General features: G+C 45.3%; 1 protein-coding gene and 1 pseudogene across 4 annotated transcripts in view; both read left to right on the plus strand.

Moving 5' to 3' along the window:
* Positions 1-27,766, plus strand: part of CHST11 (carbohydrate sulfotransferase 11) — a 308,964-nt gene that overhangs the window by 47,436 nt on the left and 233,762 nt on the right. The gene's annotated exons all lie outside the window — the stretch shown is intronic.
* On the plus strand, positions 146-27,564 carry LOC103238998 (ATP synthase F(0) complex subunit C1, mitochondrial pseudogene; annotated as a pseudogene).

A 27,766-nucleotide genomic window follows, 5' to 3' on the forward strand; every position in this document is an offset into this window, starting at 1 on the left:
TGTGGAAAAAGAAGTCATCTCCTCAGATTGCTAGTAATTTAATTGGATGGAAATCAGTTGATTTGTGAGTGATAATTTATCTCCGCTCCCTCTGCAATTAGTCTCTTAACTTTTAGCCCTACCCCCCCCCCCCGCCCCCCCGCCGCATCTAAGAAACAAGGTGATCCAGATGGAGAGAGCACCAGGTGTTAAATTGAGTAGCTCATCTACGTTCCAAGGAGCTCATGGTGCAATTCAGACTGTCAAGTGCAAACTGAGTTAAGAGAGACACCAGCATGGGGCATCATCAGGAAAGAGTTCATGACATAATTTTAACAATGGAAAGTTATAAATCTTCAGTTAGAATCCAAATACTCCCGAGGCCCAGAACCCAGGAGAGGAGAATTCAGAGGCAGGCCCTTCTACTGAGTCAGCAAGAAAACTGCCATATCAGCGCTCCTCAAATCTGCACATGCATGGGAATCGCCTGGAGTTCTGGTTAAAGTGCAGATCTGGATTCAGTAGATGTGGGGCAGAGCTGGCATTCGGCCTTTCTAACAATCTTCCAGGTGATGCTGATGCTGCTGGCCTGAGGCCACACTTTGTGTAGCAAAGTCTTATGTAATATTTAGGTTAGACAGTAATGTATAGATGCAGGTAATGTGACTAAAGGTGCTCATTACAAGAGAGAAGGAACTGTTGGTAGATGGAAGGAATATGCCCATCCAGACATCGTCAGGGTGGTGTGTGGCATTGCATGTCTGCATTCTAACCCCAAATCTGCCACTGCCTGGCTGTATGGCCTCGGACAAATCATTAACCCTATCAGAGCCTCATTGCACACCTGCGCGTTGGGGCAGGCAATTAATACCCACCTTCTAAAGTGTGTGCCTGTTTAGGAATAAAAGAGCAAATCCATGTAAATGCTTAGAACAGCTCCTGGCACACCTCAAGTAGCCAACAATAAGAGTCTTTCCATTCTCTCACTTGGGAGCTCCTCTTCTTACTTGGACTTGACCAGTGAGACCTTCTGTGCCTGGGCCCTGTGTCTTGTGTCCCCTGGAGGCCCTGCAGGGGCCTGGGAAGCTGACCTCTGCTCTCCTGATTATGATGGTGCTTCCTGATCTTCCTGGGAGTTCTGGCCACCACCAGTGGGGCATCAGCACGGGACACAGTTAGGACCCGTTCGCTTTCTCTGTGGCCAGGGATTGCTTCAGGAACTGACCAGCGGAAGCCAAGGAAGGGCTGTGAATGAATGCTGGAGGACTTATGGGGAGAAAAAAAAAATTTTATGTGGAGAGGAAAAAAAAAAGTCGTCAGGCAGATGCCTGAATTAAAAATGGTAAAATGCTTTTGGGCTCAACCTTGTAGTTTTGGGTTTAGAAAGCTGGTGAAATGAGATGTAAAATGCCTCAAAGTGTGGACGCATCCAGTCCGTGTTAGCTTTTTTTTCTGGCTCTGCAGAGAGCATTCCACTGAGTTTGCTCCAGTCAAGACAATGATTCTCACTCTCTAGGTCTTACCTGGGTGTACCCCACACCCCCAGGACAGCGTCCGTGTCATCAGCACCTTGCTGCGCGGAGAGTCGGTGGCTGGGAGGAAGGGCTCCTCTGGACCCACTTCAGTGCCTCCCGTAGTTTTGCAGCTGCAGAAAAGTCCCATTTCTCCCTGACTGCTCACGGCTGAAGCAGCCCTGCCTGCCCAACTTGGTCGAGCTGTGTTAATGTAGTTAGCTCGCTGGCTTCTCACTGAGGTGGACTCAGGCACAGTGGCATGTGTGTCGAGAAAACCAGATACCAGATTCCTGACTCCGGCACTGCTGAGTCCTGTTTCTTCGATGTCCCCTCAGTGGCAGCGGGTGCGCAGCCCGTGCTGGGCTAGATGGCTTCCCTGGGAGTCTGAGGACTCTCTAGGGTCTGGTGACTTGAAAGTCAGCTGTAAGTGACACATCTGGGTAGGGAGGAGGCCTGGGGCACAGGAGGTCAACTCCTGCAATTTAGGGTCCCTGGGAATGTTCTCGTCTAGTGATTCCTAAAAGCCAGTTCATGGCCTAGGTACTTTCGGATCTTTTGAGGATCTTGTTTAAAAAGCGGGAGCTGAGTGTGGTGGGTGGTGTGTGCCTGTAGTGCCATCTACTAGGGAGGCTGGGGTGGGAGGATCCCTTGAGCCCAGGAGTTTGAGATCAGCCTGGGCAACATAGTGAGACACCCATCCCCCATCTTGAAAAATAAGCAACATCTGGGGCCCCACTTGGAGGTTCTGATTTAGTTTGGGTGGTTGGAGGCGGGGGGGAACTTTAATCAATATTTTAAAAATGACTCCCAGTTGATCCCCATAGGCAGTAAGGTTTGGGGAAGCCATGCCAGAGTCCAGCCTTGCACTGGTGCTGAATGAAGAGGTGGAAGTCTGTGATTCTGTCCCCAGAGCATGTCAGTGACAGACCTCGACCCAAACCCAGACCTTGGAACTCAGAGGCTCTTTTGTTTTTGGACACCTATTAGACCGGTCTCTGTAATTTTTGCCCACAAACCCCAGATTTATGCCAGAAATTCAGCCTGGCAGAACAGGGCTGTTATAGACACCAGCGGTTCTATTCCACCTGAGGGCTATTTCACTTTCCCAGGGGACATTTAGCAATGCTGGAGACATTTTTGGTCATTATGACTTGTAAAGGGGTGAGAGTTGCTACTGGCATCTAGTGGGTAGAAGCCAGGGACACTGCATGGGACAGCATCCCCCACACGCCCTAGCAGAGAGCTACCCTCCACGTGATGTCAGTAGTTCAGAGGCTAAGCAACCCAGTTCTAGACAACGCTTCTCAGACAACTGCACTTGCTGGGTCCTGATTTCATAGGTCTGGGGTGTGGCCTGAGAGTCTGTATTTCTGAAAAGCTCCTGGGTGACGTTGATGCTGCCTGTCTGGGGACCACACTTTGCATAGCAAGTATTTTCAGAGCAATTGATTTCAGAGTGATTCGGGAGTAGCTTGGAGTCAGAGCTGTACCATTAACTAGCTGCTTGATCTTGGACAAGTTACTTTAACCTCTATCACCTTAAGTTTATTCATCTGTAAAATGGAGATCATATCACTTAGGGCCAAATTAGATAATGTATGTAAAGAGCTTAACACAGGTTATTGGCCTTGGCAAGCATTCAGCAAATGTAGCTGCTCCTTTCACTCCCTTATTATTTGCTTAGCAGTTCAGCTTTAATTGTCCATTGTTTCATTATTTACCTATTTTGTGTCTCATGCTTTGCTATAAAAAAAAAGATGAGGTGGGAGGTGATTCAAAGCATTATCTCTGTGACGGTGAGTTATAAAGATTACTAGCGTTGTTTTTACTCCTAAGTCACCCCACCTTCTGTCACGGGGTGGGAAGTGAGGCTGGAATAGGACTTAAAATCAGCTCCAAGAGAAACATTTTGAGAACTGGGGACATCATCAAGTCATTCTTCAAATTCTGGAAACACGGTAGTTATTCTCCACTCACTCAACAAAAGTGACTGTGGAAGGAATGTCCCAAAAATCAGGTGTCTGATTTGTGCGTTTCCATTCATCGTGGTTTTAGGGATCATGGAGAAGTATGACAAGCAAACACAGATATCCAATTTCATCAGCATCCTGAAATACATAAGTCACCTATCGCAGGAGCATTTCAGAGCAAGTTTTGAGCATGGGATTGAGCTTTGTTCAAAGTCCAACATTGCCACATATTAGCCGTGTGACCTGGGGGTTATATGACATCACAGATTCTCAGTTTCCTCATATCTAAAATGGTAGAAAGATCGTATCTGCTTCTAGAGTTGAAGTGAGGCGGAGGTGAGATGACACATGTAAATTACTTGATGACTTGACCAGGATGGACAGTCCGGCACATTAGAAAGGCTGTTTTCAAATGTTGGAGTGGGAGAATCACTTGGAAACTTATTCAGAGGTGTCCCTCAGAGAGTCGATTCATTAGGGCCAGGATGAGGCTTGGAATCAAACAGGCACCCTCAGGGATTCTAGCTGTGCTGTGCCACTTTGAGAAACCTAGTCTAGGTGCTAAATTTACAATGATCACCTTTGGGATTCTGGTGTCCGACAAAGATGGAAGCTTTGCAGGAAATGTTCCCCGGGCGGGAGGGCTAAGAGGACACTGTAACTCTTGAGAGTTGCTCCAACAGACCTTTTATTTTGGCAAGGGCTTGTGCTTTCTTTGCCAAGCCGTCATTCGTTACTTGGCTAGAGGAGGGACCATGGGGAGGGGAGAGGGGACATATACAGCTGGCTGTCAGAACAGTCGACCTCTAAGTGGGATAACCTCAGAGCCAGGCATAAGGAATCTGGAAACAAGGAGGGGAGGTGATGGAAGGTGGGAACAGAGGCAGGTGCTGGAGACATTGCTGCAGACTTCCTGGAAGGGGCTGCCAAGCCGGAAGATTCAGGGGGGAAGAGTGCAGCTGGAGAGACAGCCTCTGCGGGCTCCAGGTGCTGGCCCCAGAAGGCATCTTTGGAGAGAAGGGTCTGAGCTGTGACGGTTCGGTGCAGGGACAGGTGGGGTAAGCTCAGGTGTGCCGGGCTCCCTCTGCATGTTGCAGAGCTCGCAGGGAGGGCAAGGAAGTGAAGTGCGAGCAGATGGTTTCTGTCACTGCCAACCTAAATCAATGACTGGAGAGGGCGAATGCTGCCAATTAGCAGGATATCCAGAGCCCCTTCTCCCAGCCCAGCAGCCCCACCTGGGAGCCAGGCAGCATGCTTTGCCTCCTGCTGAGACAGATCCTGCTTTTGCTGCTTCCTTGAGAGAAGTTTTAGCACATGAAAATGGCTAAGGGCAAAGGCTTTGGCACCACTGCCTGCTTTCAGATTGCCGCTTTTGCTAGCCATTGTCATCTTGACCCTGTTTCTTCCCTTCTCTGGGCCTTGGTTTCCCCATTTGTAAAATGGCAGTGATGGCAATAGTACTTATTGGTTAATGCCACCACAGTGCTGCCCAGCAAACTACCTCCGTAGCACACAGTAGTCAGTGTTTGTTGTTCACACATCTGGGCTGGCCAGGCCAGAGGGCTTTGCTGGTCTTGGCTGGCCTTACTTATGTGTCTGGATGGCTTTGGCTGGGGGGAATGACTGAGATGATTTGTCTCAGCTTCCTGTGTCTCTCTCATCCTCCTCTAGAGGTGTAGCCCAGGCACATTCTCATGGATCTGGCAAAGGTACAAGAGCCAGTGAGCCACTCATGTAACTGCTTTTAAGTGTTTTTCTCACCCCCTCCCCAGCATGTTTGCTGCCATCCCATTGGCCACAGCAAATCACATGGCCAGGCCCAGCATCAAGGCTCCTGGCAGACTGCCCTGCCCAGGATGGCACTGCAGAGTCACAGCGCCAAGGGAATGCATCAGGAGGTATATGGAATTGGGGTGTTTTTTGCAATCTACCACGAGTACTAACCTCACAGTTTCGTATGCAAGCAAACCCTCATCCACTTACCAGTCTTAGGACAGAGGATCCTCACTGGTCTCCTTGCCCTTGAGCCACACCCAGATTAGGAATTCTTTTCTCCTCTAACTTCTTGTAATTCCCTCCATATACTGTTCTATTTCCCCCGTCCATGACACCTTTGTACTGCTGTTCCTTCTGCCTGTAATGCCTGCCCTTTGGCTTACCCATCTAATCAACTCAGCTCTGGGGTCAGACTGTTTGGGTTTGAAGCTGGTTCATGTCATTTATTTCAAGCTTCATGACCCTGGCAAGTTTCTCACCCTCTCTGGGCTTCAATTGCTTCCTCTGTAAAGTGAAGTATCGTAACCTTCTTCCTTCTCTGCCAGGGTTGTCGTGTGGATTAAATAAGAGTTGTAAAGCACATATCAGTGACTGCAAAAAACAAAAAGGAAACACTGAATAGAGGTTTGCTTTTGTAAAGCAGAATTTACATTTGCTCTGTTGCTGTTGAAGCAAGGGTGTGCATCACATCCCATAACTGGGAAAAACAAAGCTAAATAAACCCTTTTAACCTTGAGATGTGCCAGAAATAACAGGGTCACTCGTCTCATTCTGGTCCCCTGAATAAAGGAAATCTTGACCGTTTTCCATAAGCCTGGATTATCCAACCATCAGCTTTATCCTTAACTTGGCAATGATGATATGATTGCTTCTGGTGGTTATGATCATATATGAGAAATGTGGCAGTGGCAGAGGTAATTATCTCTTGCGATTATTTATGTGGTGTGACAGTCTTTCTAATAGCTGGCCCCCTTGAACCTCTTTACAAGTAAGATTTTTTCTTTCTTAAATGCTTTTATCTTCCTTCTATGTGTTGATGCTACTGTTACTCCTGCTGTTTCTACCACTACAACTACAACCACTGCCACACCACCACCACCATCATTACCACCACTACCACTATCATCACCACCATCACTTCAGCACAACCGAAATGACTATTATCCTTTACACCCTGCTAGGTCATCTTCCCTATGATGACTTTCTTAACCAGTTTCCCTCAAACAATTAGTAACATTTTTCCCATGCAAATCCATCTTGAATTCCCACATGTTATGGGAGGGATCCCATGGGAGGTAATTGAACCATGGGGGCAGGTCTTTCCCATGCTGTTCTTGTGATAGTGAATAAGTCTCATGAGATCTGATGGTTCTATAAGGGGGAGTTTCCCTGCCCAATCTCTCTCTTTGCCTGCTGCCATCCATGTAAGATGTGACTTGCTCCTCTTTGCCTTCCACCGTGATTGTGAGGTTTCCCCAGCCATATGGAACTATAAGCTCATGAAATCTCTTTCTTTTGTAAATTGCCCAGTCTCAGGTATGTCTTTATCAGCAGTGTGAAAAGGGACTAAGACAGCCTTCTATTATTTTGTATCTTGTACCTGCTTCTGTTTTAACACAGCATATTTGAAGTACAGTTTTTGTTTACGAGTCTGCTGTTTTCCCCTATATAAGGGGGCAGAAAACATGTCTCTGTACCTTAGCATCTAAGAGAAGGATCTGGCATATAATAGATGCTCAATTTATACCTGTTGAACATTGACAAAGGAATTTCATCTTACTCTCATGATATTCGCGTTCTAAAACCAAAAATTGCAATAAAAGGCCCCCACCCCCACAACCATGGTTGCAGAGGTGTAGAATAGAGTAGAACTCATGAATGACATGAGACATTGGAATTCATGGACAGGCACATGCTAGCAAGCCTGAGATCCAGTGGGGCCTCTAATTTAGATATTTATAAATGGACTTTCCACATTGCCTGTGTTATTTAAGGTAACATGAACTTCTGTTTCATAAGCCCCAAAATCTTGGTGAATGAACACAAGAAAAACTTATTTCCCACTGATGTGAATAGCCTAGAGTAGGTATTCTTGGTTGGGCAGCTCTCCTCCATTTGGTGTTTCAGGGACCTAGGCTCCTTCCACATCGAGAATCTTCCATCTTTAACACAGGCTTTCAAAGCCACCGTGAAGGTCATCTACTTTTTTGGCATCTAGCTGTAGGGGATAAGGACATTGAGCTTACTGAATCAGGCCCAGAGGAGGTCCCCATCACTTCTGCTCCCATTCCACTGGCCAGAACTTGGTCTTGGGGAGGCTGACAAATCTAGTCAGCCATGTGTTCATTTTCTGTTTAGTAAGACCTCATACAACAGTGTTTATGCAGGAGATGTGCCAATTGTTTTTACACCTGTATCTGGTTTTCTACTGCTAAACCGATCTTAACCAAACCTTACTTCCATTTCATGCAATGTTGGTTCTAGACTACAGCCATGTGACTAAATAGGGGCCCTTGAACCAGAAATGGAAGAAGGGTTGGAGTCTGTGAACTGCTATTTGCAATTTATGCATGATGAAGATAAGAAGGTCGCTTTGTGCTGTTCTTAGAACCCAGTTCATTTTTAGACTGAATGTTTATATGATTAGGAGCTGTAGGAAACGCCGTGCCCACCTTGCTTAGTTTAAAGCCTTTGAGATCAATGGTGGCTGAATATGCTTCCAGGAGCAGAATTTAATCTGCAGGGAGTGAGTGACTGCAGCAAAACTTTGCTCCTCGCTCCTCTTTGTGGAAACACTGTTTGTACAGCATGTCTTCCATAATCAATACAAGGGAGACATTAATGAAGAGAATGTCTTGTTTGGCAGACAAAGCCTTCTGTTTGTTGGGATTGAGATGCTCAGTTTATTTCCTGGGAGTGTATTTATGAGAAGTTGGTTAGTGATTCTTGTAAGTGTATGTGAGTTTCTTGATTTTTTTTTTTTTAAGAGAGGAGTCAACAACCCATTGTATTACTGTAAAATGTTTGATAGCTTGTAATTTGAGCAATGTACTCATGACAGCCTAGTCTTATAGATTTGGGAAATGTATACATACTTTAAAATGAGTAGGTTGGAGGGGGAACTTTAAATATGTATATTTTACTTTAAAAAAGACCTAAAACCTTTTGTTTGAAATTACCATAAATCAAAGTATTATGGGAGATAAATTTTCTAGACTTTGTGTGTGGAATTTCATTGAGAAAGATAAGGTGGACAAAATGCTGGAGAAGTGTGGGACAACTCCTGGGTTGAATCAGTCTCCACTTTCAGGGAGTTTATAGCCTAAGTTCCCTTCCCTTTTTCAAAAGGAATTTTCATCTGTCTTGTTTAATAATAGAATCTCTTCTTCCTCCTCCCAGCCTTGTCCTCACCTCCCTTCAGGCAAGCAGGGACTTCCTTCTCTGCGTCGCTCGGGAAAGTGTATTTCCCACTTGCGAGGCTGGCCAGCAAAACCTCTTTGCACGTTGGAGAAGAGGATGCCAGTTTCTGCCTTTCTGCTTTCTGCTCATAGAAGGCTTGTGTGGTATGTTATCATCGGGTCTTGCTGGCTTTCTTCTGGGTGTTCTTGCTTTCCTGAGTTTGAATCTGCATTATGTTACAGCAAATGCAGTTGACAGTCAGTGGTATAGTTGGAGTATGCATGGCCCATTTCATATGCTTTTTTGTTTGCTGAATGTTATGCCACCTCGTCTTGGTGATGAAATGGTTTAAACAAAATAATGCTTTTGAACTGAAATATTCTGGTTGGTGAGTTTTCTGGTCAATGGAAGGGAATGACCTTGGGCAGAGTCTGTGACCACAAGTGAATTATCTATCCTTGCAGAGCGTCAATTTCTTCACTTGGAGACGAGGCACACTATCGCTTTCCTTATTAGGGCTGCTGAGAGAATATAGCTGAGGTTCCTTGGCTACTTAGCAAATGCAGGACTCAGTAATGGTAACCACAATCATCTCTGGGTATCCATGGGGGATAGGTTCTGGGACCCCTCTCAAATACCAAAATCCAAGGAAGCTCAAGTCCCTGCTATGAAATGGTATAGTATTTGCGTATAACCTACAACACATCCTCCTATATACTTTAAATCATCTCCAGATCACTTATAATATTAATAACTAATACAATGTAAATGCTATGTGAGTAGTTGTTCCACTGTTTTGTTTTTTATTTGTACTTTTAAAATTGTTGTATTTTCCCCCCTACATATTTTCAGTCTGTGGTTGATTTAATCTGTAGTTGCAGAATCAAGTTATAGAGGGCTGGCTGTACTATTAATAATTATTAAGATATACAAAATCACTATTAGTGAGAGATTTAAAAATATCCAGGGTAGAAAGAAAATGAAATAGACTATCAGAAGCAGTGATTTTCTGGTATGATTTTAATTTGTAGTGATCTACAGGATCCTTTGTGGAGGCAAATTCTTTCTAGTTAGTAGTATCTGTGATATCATTTAAGGCTCCTGTTTTATAGATTCAGTTCCACAAATATTTATTATCGGGTGCCTGTGCTATGTCAGGTGCTGTGCTAGGAACTGTTCAGTTAGAAATATAGTACAGCTAAGAAAATAAGTCAGGGTATTCTCCCTTCCAGACCTTAGAGTTGGGGTGATTCTGTGTCCCAGTTTTCCCTGGAGAGTTCTGTTTACTGCTCTTGTCCTGGCATAATTATTCACAGTGCCCCCTTTTAAGTGTCCTGGTTTGGGAAACCAGGGTCATCAATATAGGCTATTACTGAGGCAGAGGGAGTTTCTCCAGAAAAGGACTGTGGAAGTTCTCTAAACAAGAAGGAGCATGATGAAAAGTATTTTTTAGGGAACTGAATTCAGGCTAGATGGTTAGTTGTAGGACCAGTGAAGAGGTGGGACAGGGGAAAACATTTTGGAGATAGAGTAAACCAAATACTACCAATGTGATGGACAGAACCCAACTGGAGGTGCCATCTTGAATTCCAGAGTGTGAAGAGCAGTCTCAGGTGCGTAGCCTTTTTTGTCTGGGTTTCACCAATCAGCATGTCCCAGATGTCTTCTTGGAGACCCCGTTAGGCTTTAACAATTGCCTTAAAAATTCCCCAGCAAAAGCATTTTGGGAATAGGGAGCAACTCCAGGTTGCACACGAGACGCTGAGGGAGGTCATTGGTTTCTATGGCCATTTCCCTCCTGAGTCTAGGTATGCAGGTCTTGAGGGGTGGAGCTCAAGGCTACTTTTGCATTTCTGCCAGTGCTTCCAAATGTCCTGACTCCGGGCGGGGCATGGGGGTGGGCGGTGGTAGAGGGAGGGACAAGTGGGCCAGGGTAGTACCCTTCCTTGACTTAGTGTTTGAAATTTGAAACACAGAAACTTAGTCTTTCTGTGCCATGTCTCACATACACAGAGGGAATACTGGTTGCAGTAACTTTGGAGAGAGTTAAAAGGTGATATTTTATATATTCGGGGATTATTGTTAAATTCGAAAGTAAGAGGAATGCAGTTCAGACTTCACAGATTTGGGAGGTAAATCTCCCCCGCCCCCAGTGTTTGCATTTGGTTTGAGTGTCTTAATTACCTTTCCAGAACGTTTGTGAAATTAAGGTGGAAAAAATAATTCTGGCTTAGGTTCTAATATATAACCCCTGTGTGTTTATGATGAAGCCTTCACCTTTAAGATTCTCGTTTGCAATCCTGGACAACACAACCAATTTTCTGTGTCATTAACTTTTTCCTGTAACACCAAAGGGCAGGAGGATGCTGGTCTCCACCTTTTCTTTCTCCAAGGCAGGTTGAACGACCATCTGTGCCATAAGATGGATGAGGCCGGGTGATCCTCTTGATTTGGTATTTGTGTCTTCACACAAGAATCTTTGCTGATTCCAATGCTCGATTCACTGAAATGCTCCCTGCTGTTCTCTGAATCGATGATGGATTAGTTGAGGTCTTTGTATTCATTATTGGCAAGGTTTTGAGACAGTCCATTAAGTGCAGGAAGAATTCTGGCAGTGGCGTCCGAAGGCCAAGGCTCAGCAACCTGGGATAAGTCACCGTCTGAGTCTCTTTGTGTTGCTGTAAAGGAATACCTGAGGCTGAGTCATTTTTAAAGAAGAGAGGGTTAGAGCTGGGCAAGTGCTGTGGGCTTAGCGGGGCTGCAGGGCAGTGGGAGTGCAGGCTTAAAAAATGCAGACCCCCAGGGCACCACTCATTTCTCTAGCTCTGATCCACTGTGGTACCAGGGGTCTAATCAGGCTTGTGCCTGCCTCCCTCTTGAACAGCCCAGAGAATTCATCTAAACAGCCTTCCTACAGCAGCTGCCTACTCCAGGTGGCCACATGGGAGTTCCAGATCAGTGTTGTTTCCTGGGACGCTGACACAGCAGCCAAGTTTGTTGGTGTTGGGGCAGCCACAGTTGGTGTGCGTGGTTCAGGGGCTGGCATTGGAATGGTGTTTGGCAGCCTGATCATTGGCGATGCCAGAAACCTGTCTCTCAAGCAGCAGCTCTTCTTCTGTGCCTTTCGGGGCTTTGCCCTGTCTGAGGTCGTGGGGCTCTTCTGTTTGATGGTTTCCTTCCTCATCCTCTTCGCCATGTGAGACTCTGTGGGGGTCACCTGCCTGTGCCTGCTGCTGCGACTCCACGACCATTCCTGGTGCTGGGAACATTTTACAACGTTTCTCTAAAAGCTTTACAACATTTCTCTAAAAAAAAAGAAAAAAAAATAGAGGCTTACTTGGCTCACGGTTCTGCAGGCTGTACACGAAGCATGACGTCAGCGTCTGCTCTTGGTGAGGGCTTCAGGAAGCTTCCACTCAGGATTGAAGGCAAAGAAACACTGGCTTATCACATGGTGAGGTAGGGAGCAAGAGAGAGAGGGGAGGGAGGTGCCAGGCTCTTCTTCTTTTTTTTTTTTTTTTTGAGACGGAGTCTTGCTCTGTCGCCCGGGCTGGAGTGCAGTGGCCGGATCTCAGCTCACTGCAAGCTCCGCCTCCCGGGTTTACGCCATTCTCCTGCCTCAGCCTCCCGAGTAGCGGGGACTACAGGCGCCCGCCACCTCGCCCGGCTAGTTTTTTGTGTTTTTAGTAGAGACGGGGTTTCACTGTGTTAGCCAGGATGGTCTCGATCTCCTGACCTCATGATCCGCCCGTCTCGGCCTCCCAAAGTGCTGGGATTACAGGCTTGAGCCACCGCGCCCGGCAGGCTCTTCTTAACAATCAGCTCTCGTGGGAACTAACAGATCAACAACTCACTCATTAGCCCAGGATGGCAAGAGCTGCCCCGTGACACACTAGACCCCATGTCCAACATTGGTGATCACATTTTTTTTTTTTTGTGAGACGGAATCTCGCTCTGTCGCCCAGGCTGGAATGCAGTGTTGTGATCTCCACTCACTGCAAGCTCCACCTCCCAGGTTCATGCCATTCTCCTGCCTCAGCCTCCCGTGTAGCTGGGACTACAGGCGCCCATCACCATGCCCGGCTAATTTTTGTATTTTTAGTAGAGACGGGGGTTTCACCGTGTTAGTTAGGATGGTCTCGATCTCCTGACCTCATGATCCGCCTGTCTTGGCCTCCCAAAGTGCTGGGATTGGTGATCACATTTTAACATGAGATTTGGAGGGGACAAATATCTGAACTATATCAATGAGTTACTTTGTGCCTCAGTTTCCTCAGCGGTAAACTGGAGTAAAGAAGGATATGAAGAACCAACCTGTTAGGATTGTTCTGAGGATGAATGAGATGGCCATTGTGAAAGGACTCTGGGCCGTCTTAATGTGGTGTCGTATTATTGAATGAACCATCTAAATTCATGGCCGAATCTAGCCCATCTCCCGCTTTTGAATAGCCTGTAAGCTAAGAATCGTTTTTATATTTTAAAATGGTTGGGGGAAAAAAAATCAAAAGAAGAACAATATTTCTTGACACGTGAAAAGTCTATGAAATTCAAATTTCAATGTCTTTAAATAAAGTTTCGCTGGAACTCAGCCATGCTCCCTTGTTGGTGTACTTTCTGTGCCACTTTTGTGCGATAACGGTAGAGTTGAATAGTTGCTCCCAAGACTGAATGGGCCTGCGAAGCTGAAGGCACTTATCTGGCCCCTTACAGGAAAAAATGTGCCAGCCCCTGATGTAGAACAGTGGTTATTGTAGTGGTTATTGTTCATCTTGTAGCAAGATGAACTGGATTCTACACAGAGATCTTTCCCTCTGATGGTGTCAAAGCTTGGGGAATGCTGAAGCTCTCAAATTTCTGAGGAAGAAATCAAAGCTAGTTTGTTTTTTTGTTAATCCATTCATTCATTCATCATTTTTCACCAGATATCCTTTGAGTTCCTGCTGTGTGCCAGACACTGTTGGGGTGGTGAGGAAAATGCAGTGACACAGGAGAAAATGCCTGCCCTCCTGGAGCTTATAGTCTAGTGGGAAGAGTAAGATAATATACAAGTAAAAACTCCTGACCCACCTGAGGGTGATGGATGCTCTGGCAGGGCAGGGGGAGACAGTGGGGACTGTCAGGAAAGGCCGTTATTGAGAAGACCTTAGGTGATGTGAAGGAGATGGTGTGTGAGCCCTGAACCTACATGATGGGGCTGGGGCAGCGGGGAGACTGCTTAGGCAGAGGGAAAACCAAGTTCAAAAGCCTTGGGGTGGAAGCACTGGAGATGGTCAAAGGAGAGCAATGTGCACAGAGCTTTTTTGTGTGTTTTAAAATTTCAGCATTGGCTACAGAGCTGTGGTAATCTGATATATGGTCCCGTTTAAAAAAAATTATTTTATCTTCAGAACAATAGGAAACACGAAGGGAGACCACGTAGTGCAGTGGTAAGAGAAGGAGTTTCAGGCAGATAAGAGGTGAAGCTCAACCTTGGCAGTATTGACATTTAGGGCTGAACAAAATCTTTGTTGCAGGATGCTGTCCTGTGCAATGGAGGCAGTTTAGTACCATTCCTGTCCTTTACTTACTAGATACTTGTGATAACCAAAAATTTCTCCAAACAATGTCATATGTCCCCTAGGGGCAAAATTGGGGCAAATGTTAGTTGGGAGAATAGAGACCCTGACTCTTGTTTCTCTCCTGTTCACCTTTTCTTCAGCAGAGAGCATGGTGTCTGTTCATATCCTGGTGAGAAGTATATGATTTATGTGATTGGCTCAGATCCTTGTGTTAAAATACAAGCTACTAAAATGGTTATCTTTCCAATTTTTTCATTGCATTTTTTTCTCTTACTAGTCGTCATCCCTTGTGTGTGAACAATTTCCAAATTGACCTGTGAAGCAACGAGGTAGACATCATTTCTTCCATCCACTTTCAGGCATGGTTGGAAGTGGAGGGCCTAAGGCTTACGAAACATGCCTGAGCCCCCTGAGTCCATGCTTTTGGCCCATCTGAACTCCAGGAGGGGAGATATACAGATAAAAGAGTGAGGTGCTTTCATACTGTTCCTCTGAGGCTCCCTGGTAACATACCATCCATTGAAAACTGGCCTCTTTGCCTGGGGGAGCCCCTAGGATGAGTTGATACCTAAGTCACCACTGGCCATTCTGAATTAAAGGATGCCTTGCTGTGAAGAGGAATGGAAGCTCAGGGCACCAAGCGGAAGGGGCGCATTAGGAGAGCCTAGCAGAAATGTGTTTTTGAATTTGTGTTCACTGTTGGGCTCATTTGGATTGATTTCCTCCACTCTACCTTCTATCCTGTGCCTAGGTTGATCATGGAGCGAAATGTTCCTGTTTGTTCTTCCTTCTAGAGTTACGAATGGTAAAAAGACAGTAACTGATGTTTACTGAGCACTTCTTAAGTGCTCTAAGCTCTCTTCATGCATTCTCTTTCCCCCCTTCCAAATCCTCTCCATCATGGCTGTTATTGCCACTTGAAGATGAAGGCAGAGCCTTGCGAGGTTTGGTAATGTTCCTAGGCTGAGTGGTTAAGTAACTAGGGGAAGCTGGAATTTGATCTCTGCAGCCATTTTCTTCTGCAAAATCTTGGATGCACCAGGAGAGAAGCCCAAGAATTGTCCTGTGAAATTAAAACTGCACCCCAAAGCTCAGCCCCTGGGGGGATTCCTGGGCTCCCTCCTCAGAGCCTTTTATTGCATCCACGCTTGGATGAGTCTCTCGAAGCCAATTTAATCCCAGTCTGTCTACACGAGGGAGCAGCAAGCTATTGACAGCCTCATTTTATGGTCATCAGTGCCCTCTTCCTTCTGAAGCTTGTCAATTTTAACGTCTGGAGAACCAGGAGGTGGTGTAGGGGCTTCCAGACCCCTGTTTGCAATCACCACTTATAGACCAGAGCTTCTCACACTTAGATGCGTGTGGAATTCCCTGGGGTTGGAGTTAAGCTGCAGGTTGTGATTCCATAGGCCTGGCCTGGGGTCTGATCCTGCATTTGTAACCAGCTCCCGGGTGATGATGTGGAGGCGGCTGTCCTCTGGCCACACTGAAGTCCCTAGTTCTAGATGCCATCACCCTCACCCTACTTCAGAGGCTGTATCAAATTCTTAGAAGAGAAATATTGCCTCAAAAGAGACCTGGGAACCACCTGGCTCCAGGAGGAATTCCATCACTGCAGGAGCGTGGAATCGGAGTGATAGAGGTGAATGACAAGGATGTGGTGTTCCTTAAGCTGACTCCTGATGAACTTGGCGAAATGAAGCCAGACATTTTATAATTGGTCACTTTTGTTTGTGTGGTGTCTAACATTTTTTGAATACCTACTGCGTGTCAGTGCCTTTTCCTGCTGAGGATCGTACTGGGTAACTTTGGATCTAAGGTCACTTTGGCAGTGAGAAGTTCCCTCCTCTGAGTCAAGACCACCTTTGAGCCCAGAAATGGTAGCTCACGCCTGTAATCCCAGCACTTTAGGAAGCTGAAGTGGGAGGCTCACTTGGGCCCAGGAGTTCAAGATCAGCCTAGGCAACATAGTGAGACCCTGACTCGACAAAAAAATAAAAAAAAAATTAGCCAGGCGTGGTGGCACGTGCCCATATTCCCTGCTACATGGGAGGCTGAGGTGGGAGGATCACTTGAGCACAGGAGTTCAAGACTGCAGTGAGCCGTGATTGTGCCACTGCACTTCAGCCTGGGTGAGAGAGCGAGACCCTGTTTCAAAAAAAAAATAAAAATAAGGACCACTTTTGAGTCAGCAAGTGTGACAGGAGCACGTGAGTAGGAGGGAAGATTTGGATGATACACATGTTGTCATGCTATATTTCCTTCACTAATTATATGGGCTCAGTAAGGGATATTCAGAGGTTGTCAGTTGCCTTTGTGCCAGATTCAGCTGGACTCTGATAGAGACCTAGGCAAATATAATGTCTGTGCACCGTGTTCCCGGAAGCACTTAGAAGGATCCCGGGCAGATTCACTGGCATAGTTAACACACCCTGGACTTTCCCTGGCCCTGCATATGGTGGCCTATGAGAAGAAAGCGAAGACTAGAAAATCATTTGTGTGTCACTTTGCAGGAAAAACACTTCAGGTAATGAGACAGGATTTGAGTGGGAAGGTGATTATCACCAACCCTTCATTCATTTTCTACAAAATAGTCAACATGCGGTCTCCCAAGCTGCATAATGAATGTAGCATCCTTCAGCTGGGGATACTGGGAGGGCTTATTTCTTATCTGTGATCCAATATTAATTTGCCTTAAACAAAAGAAGCAATTTACTATGTAATTCTGAGGTTTATGGTGTTTCTACTAAGTCCTTTCATCTTTGAAAGATGGTGTTATGCATTTCAATAGAAACTATTGTTTTCTTAAAATCTTTTCTCTTCTTTCTTTTTTTTTTTTTTTTTTAACTCTTTCTTCTCTTCAATCAGATTATAGAGTTGGAGCAAATGTCATGGTGAGCTTTGAGGCCCAGACCTGGTCTCTTGAGGGGTGTGTGTGTGTGTGTGTGTGTGTGTGTGTGTGTGTTTCTTTCTTCATAATAGTCCCAACCGTAAACAGGGGTATGGCACAATAATTCTTATGAACAAAAGTGCTGTTTGTCTACAAGGGGACTTGAGCCTACATTAATTGTATTTAATTAGGATTTTTGTGCTGTCCGTATGACGTTTAACCACACTGTCAATTATAGACTTCCTTTAAGGAATTTCCAGGAAACCCCCTTACCATAAGAGTTTAAATTAATGTTTTGCTAGTTTAATGACAGCAGTTGGGAAAGGAAGCACCTTTCAGACCATTAGCTAAAGCCAACTTCCTTTAAACTTAGAGAGGGCACAGCATGATAGATGGAGATCTGCCCCAGTGCGTCATCATAAATGCCTCGAGGTAGCCACAGGATGGATTTTGTGGGGGAGAGGTTTGGTTAGAGGGTTGGGTAGAACCCCCTAACCTGTAGAAGAATCTAGAAAAGTGAGATGAACGCCTTTCTCTTAAGGCTGTCACTTATCCAATTCCAACTCCCTCTTTAGTAACCACCTCCCTGCCTCCCAGTGAAGTGACCCCAGGGAGCCAGTTATTATGGCCCTACTTGATGGATAATTACTGGTTGAGGCTTGATTTGACACCAGCATTTTGCATGATAGCCTGTTAGATTTGCGTGGCTCAAAAATTGATATTTTCATTCCTCTAAGGCTGCAGCATGGAAACATGGTTGAGTGGGGTTTGCCAAGATGGGATGATTTCTTGTGCTGTGGCAGGACCAGGGCAGCTGTTCTGAGAACTGTTTCGGCAAAGCCTTCACAGTTGGTTTTGTTGAAGGCTTTTCTGCAGGTGCAGAGTTGGTTCCTTTTTTTTTTTTTTTTTTTTTTTTTTTGAGACAGAGTCTGGCTCTGTCGCCCAGGCTGGAGTGCAGTGGCCGGATCTCAGCTCACTGCAAGCTCCGCCTCCCGGGTTTACACCATTCTCCTGCCTCAGCCTCCGGAGTAGCTGGGACTACAGGCGCCCGCCACCTCGCCCGGCTAGTTTTTTGTATTTTTAGTAGAGACGGGGTTTCACCGTGTTCGCCAGGATGGTCTCGATCTCCTGACCTCGTGATCCGCCCGTCTCGGCCTCCCAAAGTGCTGGGATTACAGGCTTGAGCCACCGTGCCCGGCCTGCAGAGTTGGTTCCTAAAGGACAACCTGGTTTCCTGGTTTTCCTAGGAAACTACTTATGGAGAGTGCATGTGTTTAATTTAGGAGGCACAACTGTGCAAGGGACTGGGACTCCGTCAGGGAACGGGGTGCAGGAGCCCTGTGTTCCTTATGTCTCAGCTTCATTCCTAGTTGCTGGCGTCAGAACTGATCAAAGGTGTCTGTTGTCTTTCTGCACACCCATGCTACAGGCAGTAAGGGATGAGGTAGCAAAACGAGTTCACTGCTTATCAGCTGGGAGGCTTCAGGAAAGTCTCTGAACTACTGAGCATTAGTTTCTGCATCTGGCCAGTGGGCCCAATGGCACCTGCTCTGCTCATCTCTCAGGATCTTACATGCCACACAAGCTAATGGAGAAGTAAATGCTTGTTAAGCCTAAAGGAATGGGCGTGGGTGCATTCAGTGAGAGGCAGTAGGACGAATCGTTAGTGATTAGTTTGCCCAGTAGGAGCAGCAGTTGTTAGTGTAAGAAGGGTGGGTTGGGCCGGGCGCGGTGGCTCAAGCCTGTAATCCCAGCACTTTGGGAGGCCGAGACGGGCGGATCACGAGGTCAGGAGATCGAGACCATCCTGGCTAACCTGGTGAAACCCCGTCTCTACTAAAAAATTACAAAAAAAAAAACTAGCCGGGCGAGGTGGCAGGCGCCTGTAGTCTCAGCTACTCGGGAGGCTGAGGCAGGAGAATGGCGTAAACCCGGGAAGCGGAGCTTGCAGTGAGCCGAGATCTGGCCACTGCACTCCAGCCTAGGCGACAGAGCGAGACTCCGTCTCAAAATAAAAAAAAAGAAGGGTGGGTTAGTACATGGGCAGTGGTCAGGAGGAGCACCACTGCTGCTGCTACTTAGCCACTTGTGTAACCCTTTTTAAAAAAACAACAACAAAAAACCCCCAAACCTCTTAGTCTACTATAGGATAGGTTGTTCCAGCATCTGAAATTCCAAAGTACTTGTTGAAGGGGATTCTTAGGATAGCGTAATTTTGTTCACTTATAGGATCTTTTTCCTGGGGCATGATCCTAGCCATGTTCAGGATAAGCCCTGCACATCAAGCTGGTGCAGTGAAGTGTTCTGTGGCTGGAACTAAATCTGTCCCAGGCTCACAGCATGGGAGGCGGGGTGGCAGGGGTTTTTGAATTCCCTTGAGGGCACTTGGCCTTTGCTTGTATCTGCTCAGGAAGTCAGACAGTCTGCAGCCGGTGGCGTTTGCAGCTACCCCTTCTGTTCTCTGGCCCTGGAGGCTTGTGGTCCTTTTGTTTTAAAGTCGACTGCCTGATGTTCCTTTGGAATATGTGAGTCCAGTGGGAAAGAATAGAACATATTCTGAATCTTAATGGTGGATTTAAAAAATCTATTTAGGGAATCTGAGCATCACTTAATTAGACATATCTTTATTTCCCCAGCTGCCCTAATTAAATAGTAATCATAATAAGGATAAGGATAATAGCTGATCTCAGTGTCCTGTCTCCCAGTGAAGTTGCTCAATACATATTTGTAGATGAATGACTTGGAGATCCAAAGGAAGGTTTGGAGATTTGCCATCGTATTCAAGTCTACCCTGGTGGGACCTTGAAGGTGAACATTCTTCTTCTCTGGGTCTCCACCTTTTCCCTTCCCATATAACTATTTTCTCCTTATCTGCGTGCTTTTCTGCAATGCATTATCTGCCACAGGTGAGCCTGGGTGACTATGATTACATGCAGGTTGGTTTTTCTGCCTTCTTTATGGTCTGCATTTTGGGATTAAATCTCCCTGCAAACTTTGTCTGGTCAGCCTGGTTGTGACTGTGGATCTTGGTTTCGTATATTGTCAGAGATGGCAAGGAATTCAAAGATGATCTCGTTTTACCTCTTTATTTTATAAACTCGGGCCCAAAGTGAAATGTCTTGCCCAAGAATACACTGAGTGAGTGAGGTGGTCATAGAGAGCTAGCTCTCCTGATGCTTAGCTCTGACCTAATTCCCGGAAGGTGACTGCATCTGGCTTCTGCCCCAAAACATCCTGGGAAGAAATGGTATCCTGCTGAGAGAATGAGGGCTGGATGGAGGTGTCCTGCATAAGGGTGTCAAAGTACTTCACTCTCCTCTGGGAATCCCACAGTGATTCTTTGATTCTATGCCCACTGAGGGAAAGTTGATTTGGGTCTACTCCACTCTTTGATTGAAATGGGCCTCTTCTGTCCCCAGCCTGGTGAGTTGTATCTTGTTTCCCTGCCAGTGGGCATTTTCTGCCTTTATCCCCGCTCGTGTCTGCTGAATGGGTCACCCAGGCTGGAGCAGGCTGAACTACAGGCTAATGACATTGTTTGGCCTAGTTCCTGCTTGGTGGTGAAATCTCAGACAAGATCTTATCACCCTCTCTGTGCCCGGAAAATTAGACTCTCCTGGAGCTTATAAAATTGGGATGTCTGTTTCCACTAGCATTTCTTTCCCAGTTATATTATCAAGAATGTGAAATTAAATCAAGATATTCCTTATGCCGGCACCAGCTTCTCCAATACATTTATCTCTGTATTTTAGTATTTGCTTTGGCTCTTTTTCTCAGAAGGGGATTTTTCTATGCAGTTTAGGAGCACAGAGCGAACTTCCTGGGAAAGCCTAGAAATTCAAACATCCTTAGCTGCATAAACTTGGGAAATTCAGTATAATCTCACTGAGCCGTGTTGTTTTTAATCTGTAAAATGGGCATCCGTGTGCCACCCTTGCAGATGTTGTAAGGACTACAGGAGATTGTATGGCGCGTAGAATATACCTCACTTCGTGTTTGGCACTTAGTGGGTCTACATGTGGAGGTCCAAGCTTTTAAGACAGCCTTTGCCTGATGTAGATGTATTTACGTGTATTGGTGTAGGATTCTCAGGCAGGCTGACCATCAGAATTACCTGGTGTACTTTAAAATAATCCCAGCATGAGCATCAGATACCTGGGTGCCCCTAGACCACCCACTCATCCGAATCTCCGGAGCCAGGCCCTATGTTCCATCATTTTATTTTCTTTTTCTTTTTTTTTTTTCCCAATATTTTTGTCGACATGGGGGGGGGTGGTCTCACTATGTTACCTGGGCTAGTCTTGAACTCCTGGCCTCAGGCAATCCTCCTGACTCAGCCTCCCAAAGTGCTGGGATTACAGGTGTGAACCATTGCACCTGACCCTATTGCATCATTTTGAAAGGCTCCCTCTGTACTGTTTTGGATCCTCAGCCACATTTGGGGACGTCTGTAGAATGGGTTTTATTTTTTCTCATCTTCCTTGATAAAGGCAAAATGGTGGTATGGTATAGAGACTTGAGGATTTCAGTCTGATCATTTTTTCATGCTTGATTTGGGCTCTGTTCACATCAAGTTTGTTGGGATCGGTGGGGTAGGAAAGGGGGACAATTAAAAAATAATAGTCTAATCAGAGAAGCTGTGATACTTGACTAATTAGAAATGGAGAATTTGCTTCTTAAAAAGGCACTCTTCATAGTACTAAAGACAACCAGATTATATCTGTTCAGGCCACCATAGGGTTTGCCTTCAGATGCAGAAACTTATCTCTGAGATGGCTTTAAGATGGAGTGGTGAGAGTCCACATTCAGTTTCCTATCGGTTTCCAGATGTGTGGGTGGGGTTTCTCATCTCTGTCTCTGTCCCTCCTCCTCTGGCTGGCTTAATACTGGGAGAATTCTTATCGCTTCCCAGAGGACCCACATGCTTTGGAGTGAGGGAAGCCAACTTGAATTCTGGCTCCAATCCTTAAATCCCATCTGGAAGCGTCATATAGATGGGATCTGTTCCCAGCTTGGAATCTACCTGGGTATAACCTGGCACTCAACCTGCGGCCTCATATGTTTTTGTTGAGCAAAGAGAAATATATCAGAGAAGGATGAAAAAACTCCAAATCAGGAAACCTGTCCATTTCCACTTCCTGGTTCTGTGACCTTCAGCAAGTCATTGAACCTTAGAGAGTGAGCCTTGGTTCCCTTATTTGTGAAATGGAGTGTTCACATTCCTTTCCTTAGCTTTCTCAAGTGAAATACTATTTTATGTAAAAATGCTTTTGGAAAACCACAGAGCAGTCTCACCCTTACTGTAAAAGGAATATTTTGTTGCTTGTTGGAACACTGGCGTTTACTCAGCATTTTTGCTGGTTGTTTACCTGTTATCCCTCTCTGTGTTAAACATGAAAAATTATTTGTTTATAAGTTTTCTTTCTGCTTTTTAGTCTTCTGGGAACTCTGCAGTGCCTAGGCACTTTGAAGAAGGGTTTTCTGGAATTTCACGTGGGTTTCACCTCACCCTATCCACAAAGCCTGTCTTTAGAAGTCCCTATCTCCCTGTGTTTGCTGGGGTGAAAGACAGAAGCTCTGATCGGCAACCTCAAAGCTGCAGTGTTCAGGAAAGCCAGATATTTTCGTTTTCTTTTTTTGCCTCTCAATTGGAGTCATACCATGCTGCAGCAAGACTTGTTTTATGGATTAGTTACTGACCCAAAGTATTTTTCTTGCGAATAAATGTTACTTCCCACCACAGTGACTTGAGAATAGGAAGGACACATGGAGAGGATTATAAATAGGTTTTGGTGCCAACAGATAGGGCAGCCTTCCAGAAAAATTATTTGCATTCACCATGTGTTTGTTGAATGGGCAATTGTGGAGTGTACAGTTGCTAGCGTTTGTCTGCCTGTCCTGGGGAAGGCAACAGTTCAGTAGTGGCCTGCATTTGACCCTTAAAGAGCTAATGGGCTTTGCAACTAGTTCACTCATTTATCCTAATCTAGGATGGACTGTTTAAAAATACATATCCAGCCAGAAAACAGACATAGACACTTATCGGGAATGAGTTCTTGACAGAATTTCAGTATTTAACCATTGGTATGAGCATCCTTCCATCCATCCATTCATCTACTTTCCACTTTACCATCCATTTTCCATCCCTCCTTCCATTCATCCATCCACTCACCTACCCTTCTACCCATGCACTCATGCATGCATCCATCCATCCATCCATCCATCCGTCCATCCATCCATCCATCCATCTACTTGTCCACCTTACCATCCGTTTTCCATCCCTCCTTCCATTCATCCATCCACTCACCTACCTTTCTACCCATGCACTCATGCATCCAACCATCCATCCATCCATCCATCCTTCCATCCATCCATTCATCTACTTGTCCACCTTACCATCCATTTTCCATCCCTCCTTCCGTTCATCCATCCACTCACCTACCCGTCTACCCATGCACTCATGCATCCATCCATCCATCCGTCCATCCATCCATCCATCCATCCATCCATCCATCCATCCATCCTCCGTTTTGGCAAATGGCTATCAAGCACCTGTTAGGTGCCAGTTCTGTCCTGGGTTTTGGGGATAAAAAGTCAAATAAGACAGGATCTCTGACCTCAAGGAACCTACAGTCTGGGGTGCAGGGTGTTTTCCTAAATTTTAAGTCAAATTCTTCCTTAACACATAACCTATTTTTATTTTGTTTTGGTTCTCATCTCTGTGAACAGAGCAAAGCATGCAACCATTGTAACACTTTGATTTGTTTTTATACACCCAAGTTCTAGAGTTGGATTTCATGGTTTGCATAACTCAGCATAGTGTAAGTGCATGTATTATTAAACAGACAAAGAGGGAAGAAATGACAATCCAGAAAAAAGATAAAATCTTATGACTGTAATTTATTAAGTAAGGTATCCAATGAAATTCTTTCCTTTTTTCTTTTCTTTTTCTTTTTTTACTTTTCTCTTTCTTTCTTTCTTTCTTTGTTTGTTTGTTTGTTTGTTTGTTTGTTTGTTTCAAGAGACAGTCTCAGTTACGCAGGCTGAAATGCAGTGTCATGATCATAGTTCACTGCAGCCTTCAACTCCTGGGTTCAAGTGATCCTCAGACTTGTGGCCTCAAGCGATCCTCCTGCCTCAGCCTCTCAAAGTGCTGGGATTAGAAGCATGAACCACTGCTCCTAATTCTTAAGAGATATTTTTAAACCTCACAGTGTATACTCTTCAGAATCACTTTTTGAACCTTAAGTAAGTTTAAATGGCAAACACTTTCTAAATATATTTTACTGAAAGTCCAGTTGGGAAGCAGAGGATTCTATCATCTTTTGAATTAGCGTGAGGACAGACCATTAAAATTCATGATTAAGAGCATGGGATTTAGGTCTGACAAACTTGGGTTTGGATTTCCATTTTGCTGTTCTCTACCTGTGTGACTTGGGACAAATTACTTAATCTCCCTGAGCCTCAGCTTTCCTCTTTATAAAATGGGAATAACAAGAGTATTTACCTGAGAGAATTACTATTAGAATGAAGTGAGAGTAAAGATTTGCAAAGTACTCAACAAAGGCCTGGGACGTAGTAAGTGCTGTTTTGATTATTATTAGGGGCAAAGAGATTAGATAGTTAACAAGAAAAGGAAAACGAAATATTGGCCATTGGAGGGTTTCTGTGGAAATAAGATATGTGATGCCTTTTGGTATTACACAACTAACAGTCTCCTGAGAAATCGTAAGGTTTCTCACATAGCCCTTATTTGCATCTTTGCTGATTTTTACCAAGCTGTTTTTTGCAGTTCAAGGGTTGGTGGGAAACGTTTGTATGTGTAGGGGGGCGGTGGGAGGAGAAGGAGTGTTGAGCCTATAAACAATTATTCAGATTTTCAGCTAATTTTAGCACGAATTAGATTTTAGGTTTTTAGCACGTCTTTTCGGCAGGCCACCCCACTTAGGAGAAAATCCAATTCTGAAATTAATTTCAACAAATCAGAAAGGCAAATTGGTAGTTGTATCTGACTTATTTTTTTTTTTAAGGGTTGACCAATGAGTTGACTTTTATGTAACACTTGAGGCAAAGAGTTCAGTGTCATGGGAATTATTTTTACAAATGGATCATTTTCTTTAAAAAAAAAAAGAAAAGAAAAGAAAGGAGAATTTCTCTTGGTGTTTTTGTTTCATGGAAGGTAGTTCTACATACTGTTTATAGAGGCCTTGATCCTTTTTAAACTTAAGGAGCCCAGTTGGCCTCTATCGCAATAAATTGAGCTCCATATAGGGGCTGAGGGACATTTAATTTATGTGCCTGACTCTTTTCCCCAGTTCAGCCGGCTACTTCCTGGGATGGTGTTCTTGATTGATGGCCCTTCTGGCATGTTGTGCTGCTGGGATGTCTTTTGAAGTTTCTCCTCCAGGCCTGAGGTTTGCCCCTGTGAGGTGTTAATGGGCTTCCTGCTGGGGCTTTATTTGTGAGGGGTGCTTGTTAGAGGGGGCTTGATGGGCCAGTGGGGGCACCAGAGCGCCAGTTCTTCCACTCTGAAGAGTTGACTCTCAGGCCTTGGACTCGTGTTCTCAACCCACTGCAAGTCTTGTTTTTATTTCTGCTCCTCAGGTAGAAATGTTTAGCTTCTGGGGGTTCTGAGAACCCTGGCAAGTTTTGGGAGTGTGTGATCAGGCCCAGCCAGGGAAGGGTTGTTCTGAGAACCCATACAGACAAGTGGACTCCTCCCCACAGGGGATGGCAGGGATTTGCAGTGAATAACAAGGGGTTGAGTCTTGAGCAAGATGGCCCAACCCCAGCAAGACATACCTTGTCCTCTTTTCTCCCGGGTTGGCGAGGCCTCCATGTTCTCCTTCCTGGGTCCTCAGCGGCCTGACTGCCTCTAGTCTCCCCTCCCAAATTCCATTCTCCTCAGCACCACATGGCACTCTTTCTAAAATGGCTCTCCTCCCACCAGTCCTTTCGTGGTGTAACGGGTTGAATTGTGTCTCGCCACGAATTCCTAACCCCCAATGCCTCAGAATGTGACTTTACTCAGACTTATATAGGGCCTTTAAAAAGGTGATTAAGGTAAAATGGGGTCATTAGGGTGGACGCTAATCCAGTCTGACTGATGGGCACAGCAAGAAGGTGGCCGTCTGCAAGCCAAGGAGAGAGGCCTCAGGAGAAACCAGACCTGACCTGCCAACACCTTATCTTCCAGCCTCTGAAACTGTGAGAAAATAACTTTGTTGTTTAGGCCACCCAGTCTGTGGTACTTTATTATGGCAGCCTGAGTGGATTAATATACATGGCTACCTTGACCGATGGGGTACATTTCCAGCCTCATGGAGTGTCACAGGAGGTCTTTTGTCTCTGGCTGCTGTCTGCCTTTCTGACCTTGGGCAGAGATCTCTTCTCTTGCCTGAGAAACTACAGATCCTTTATGACTCAATTCTAGGCTACCTGTTCTGTGAGGCCCTCTGAGACCATCCTTCTCTCTCTCTCTCTCTCTCTTCCCTCCCCGCAGACGTGGGCCTTCTGTATACTTCTGAGAACCTTGAGGGTAGAGATAGCACCTAGCTCTGAGCCTGTTAGTTCATCTGTGTTTATTGAATTAGTTAAGACTTACTTACCCTTTGTTGTTTTGTTTCCTTAGAAAGCTACCCACCACCCCCAACTTAGTGCTCTATTAGAAAAGATGATGTATTAGTCTGTTTTCACACTGCTGTAAAGAGCTACCTGAGACTGAGTAATTTATAAAGAAAAGAAGTTTAATTGACTCACAGTTCTGCATGGCTGGGGAGAACTCAGGAAACTTACAATCATGGTGGAAGATGAAAGGGAAGCAAGGCATATCTTACATGGCAGCAAGAGAGAGAGTAAGCGAGGAAGTACCACACTTTACAACCATCAGATCTCATAGACCTCACTCATTATCATGAGAACAGTATGGGAGAAACCACCCCCATGATCCAGTCCCCTCCCACCAGGTTCCTCCCTTGACACGTGGGGATTACAAGTGGAGATGAAATTTGGGTGGGGACACAGATCCAAACCATATCAGATGATAAACCTTGATTTTCCACAGGGTGTTAATAGCTTCACACAGGTATGTCCCAGATGATGATGGTTATGTCCGTGATAACACTAGTAATTTTAGCTAGTATTTACTGAGCACGTTCTGTACACCAAACAAGTATGTGCCCCACCTAACCATCACAACACCCTTTCAGGTAGGTGTATCTTCAAGTAAACTTGAGCCAGCTTCATCTGGGAGATGGCATAGCCCAGCTGTGAGCAAGAAGATTCAAAAGCTATAGGCTTCTTTGCCTCCAGATCATTTTTGGCAGGCCTTGACACTCCAAAGCAGATTTTTCTTTAGGTGCCCAATCACATAGTAACATTTCTTTTTTTTAAAAAATTATTATTCTACTTTAAGTTCTAGCGTACACGTGTACAATGTGCAGGTTTGTTACATATGTATACACGTGCCATGTTGGTGTGCTGCATCCATTAACTCGTCATTTACATTAGGTATATCTCCTAATGCTATCCCTCCCCCCTCCCCCCTCCCCACAATAGGCCCCAGTATATGATGTTCCCCTTCCTGTGTCCAAGTGATCTCGTTCATTTCCCACCTATGAGTGAGAACGTGCGGTGTTTGGTTTTCTGTTCTTGTGATAGTTTGCTGAGAATGATGGTTTC

Source organism: Chlorocebus sabaeus, chromosome 11 (assembly GCF_047675955.1).
Source record: "Chlorocebus sabaeus isolate Y175 chromosome 11, mChlSab1.0.hap1, whole genome shotgun sequence".
In the NCBI taxonomy this organism is placed as follows: domain Eukaryota; kingdom Metazoa; phylum Chordata; class Mammalia; order Primates; family Cercopithecidae; genus Chlorocebus; species Chlorocebus sabaeus.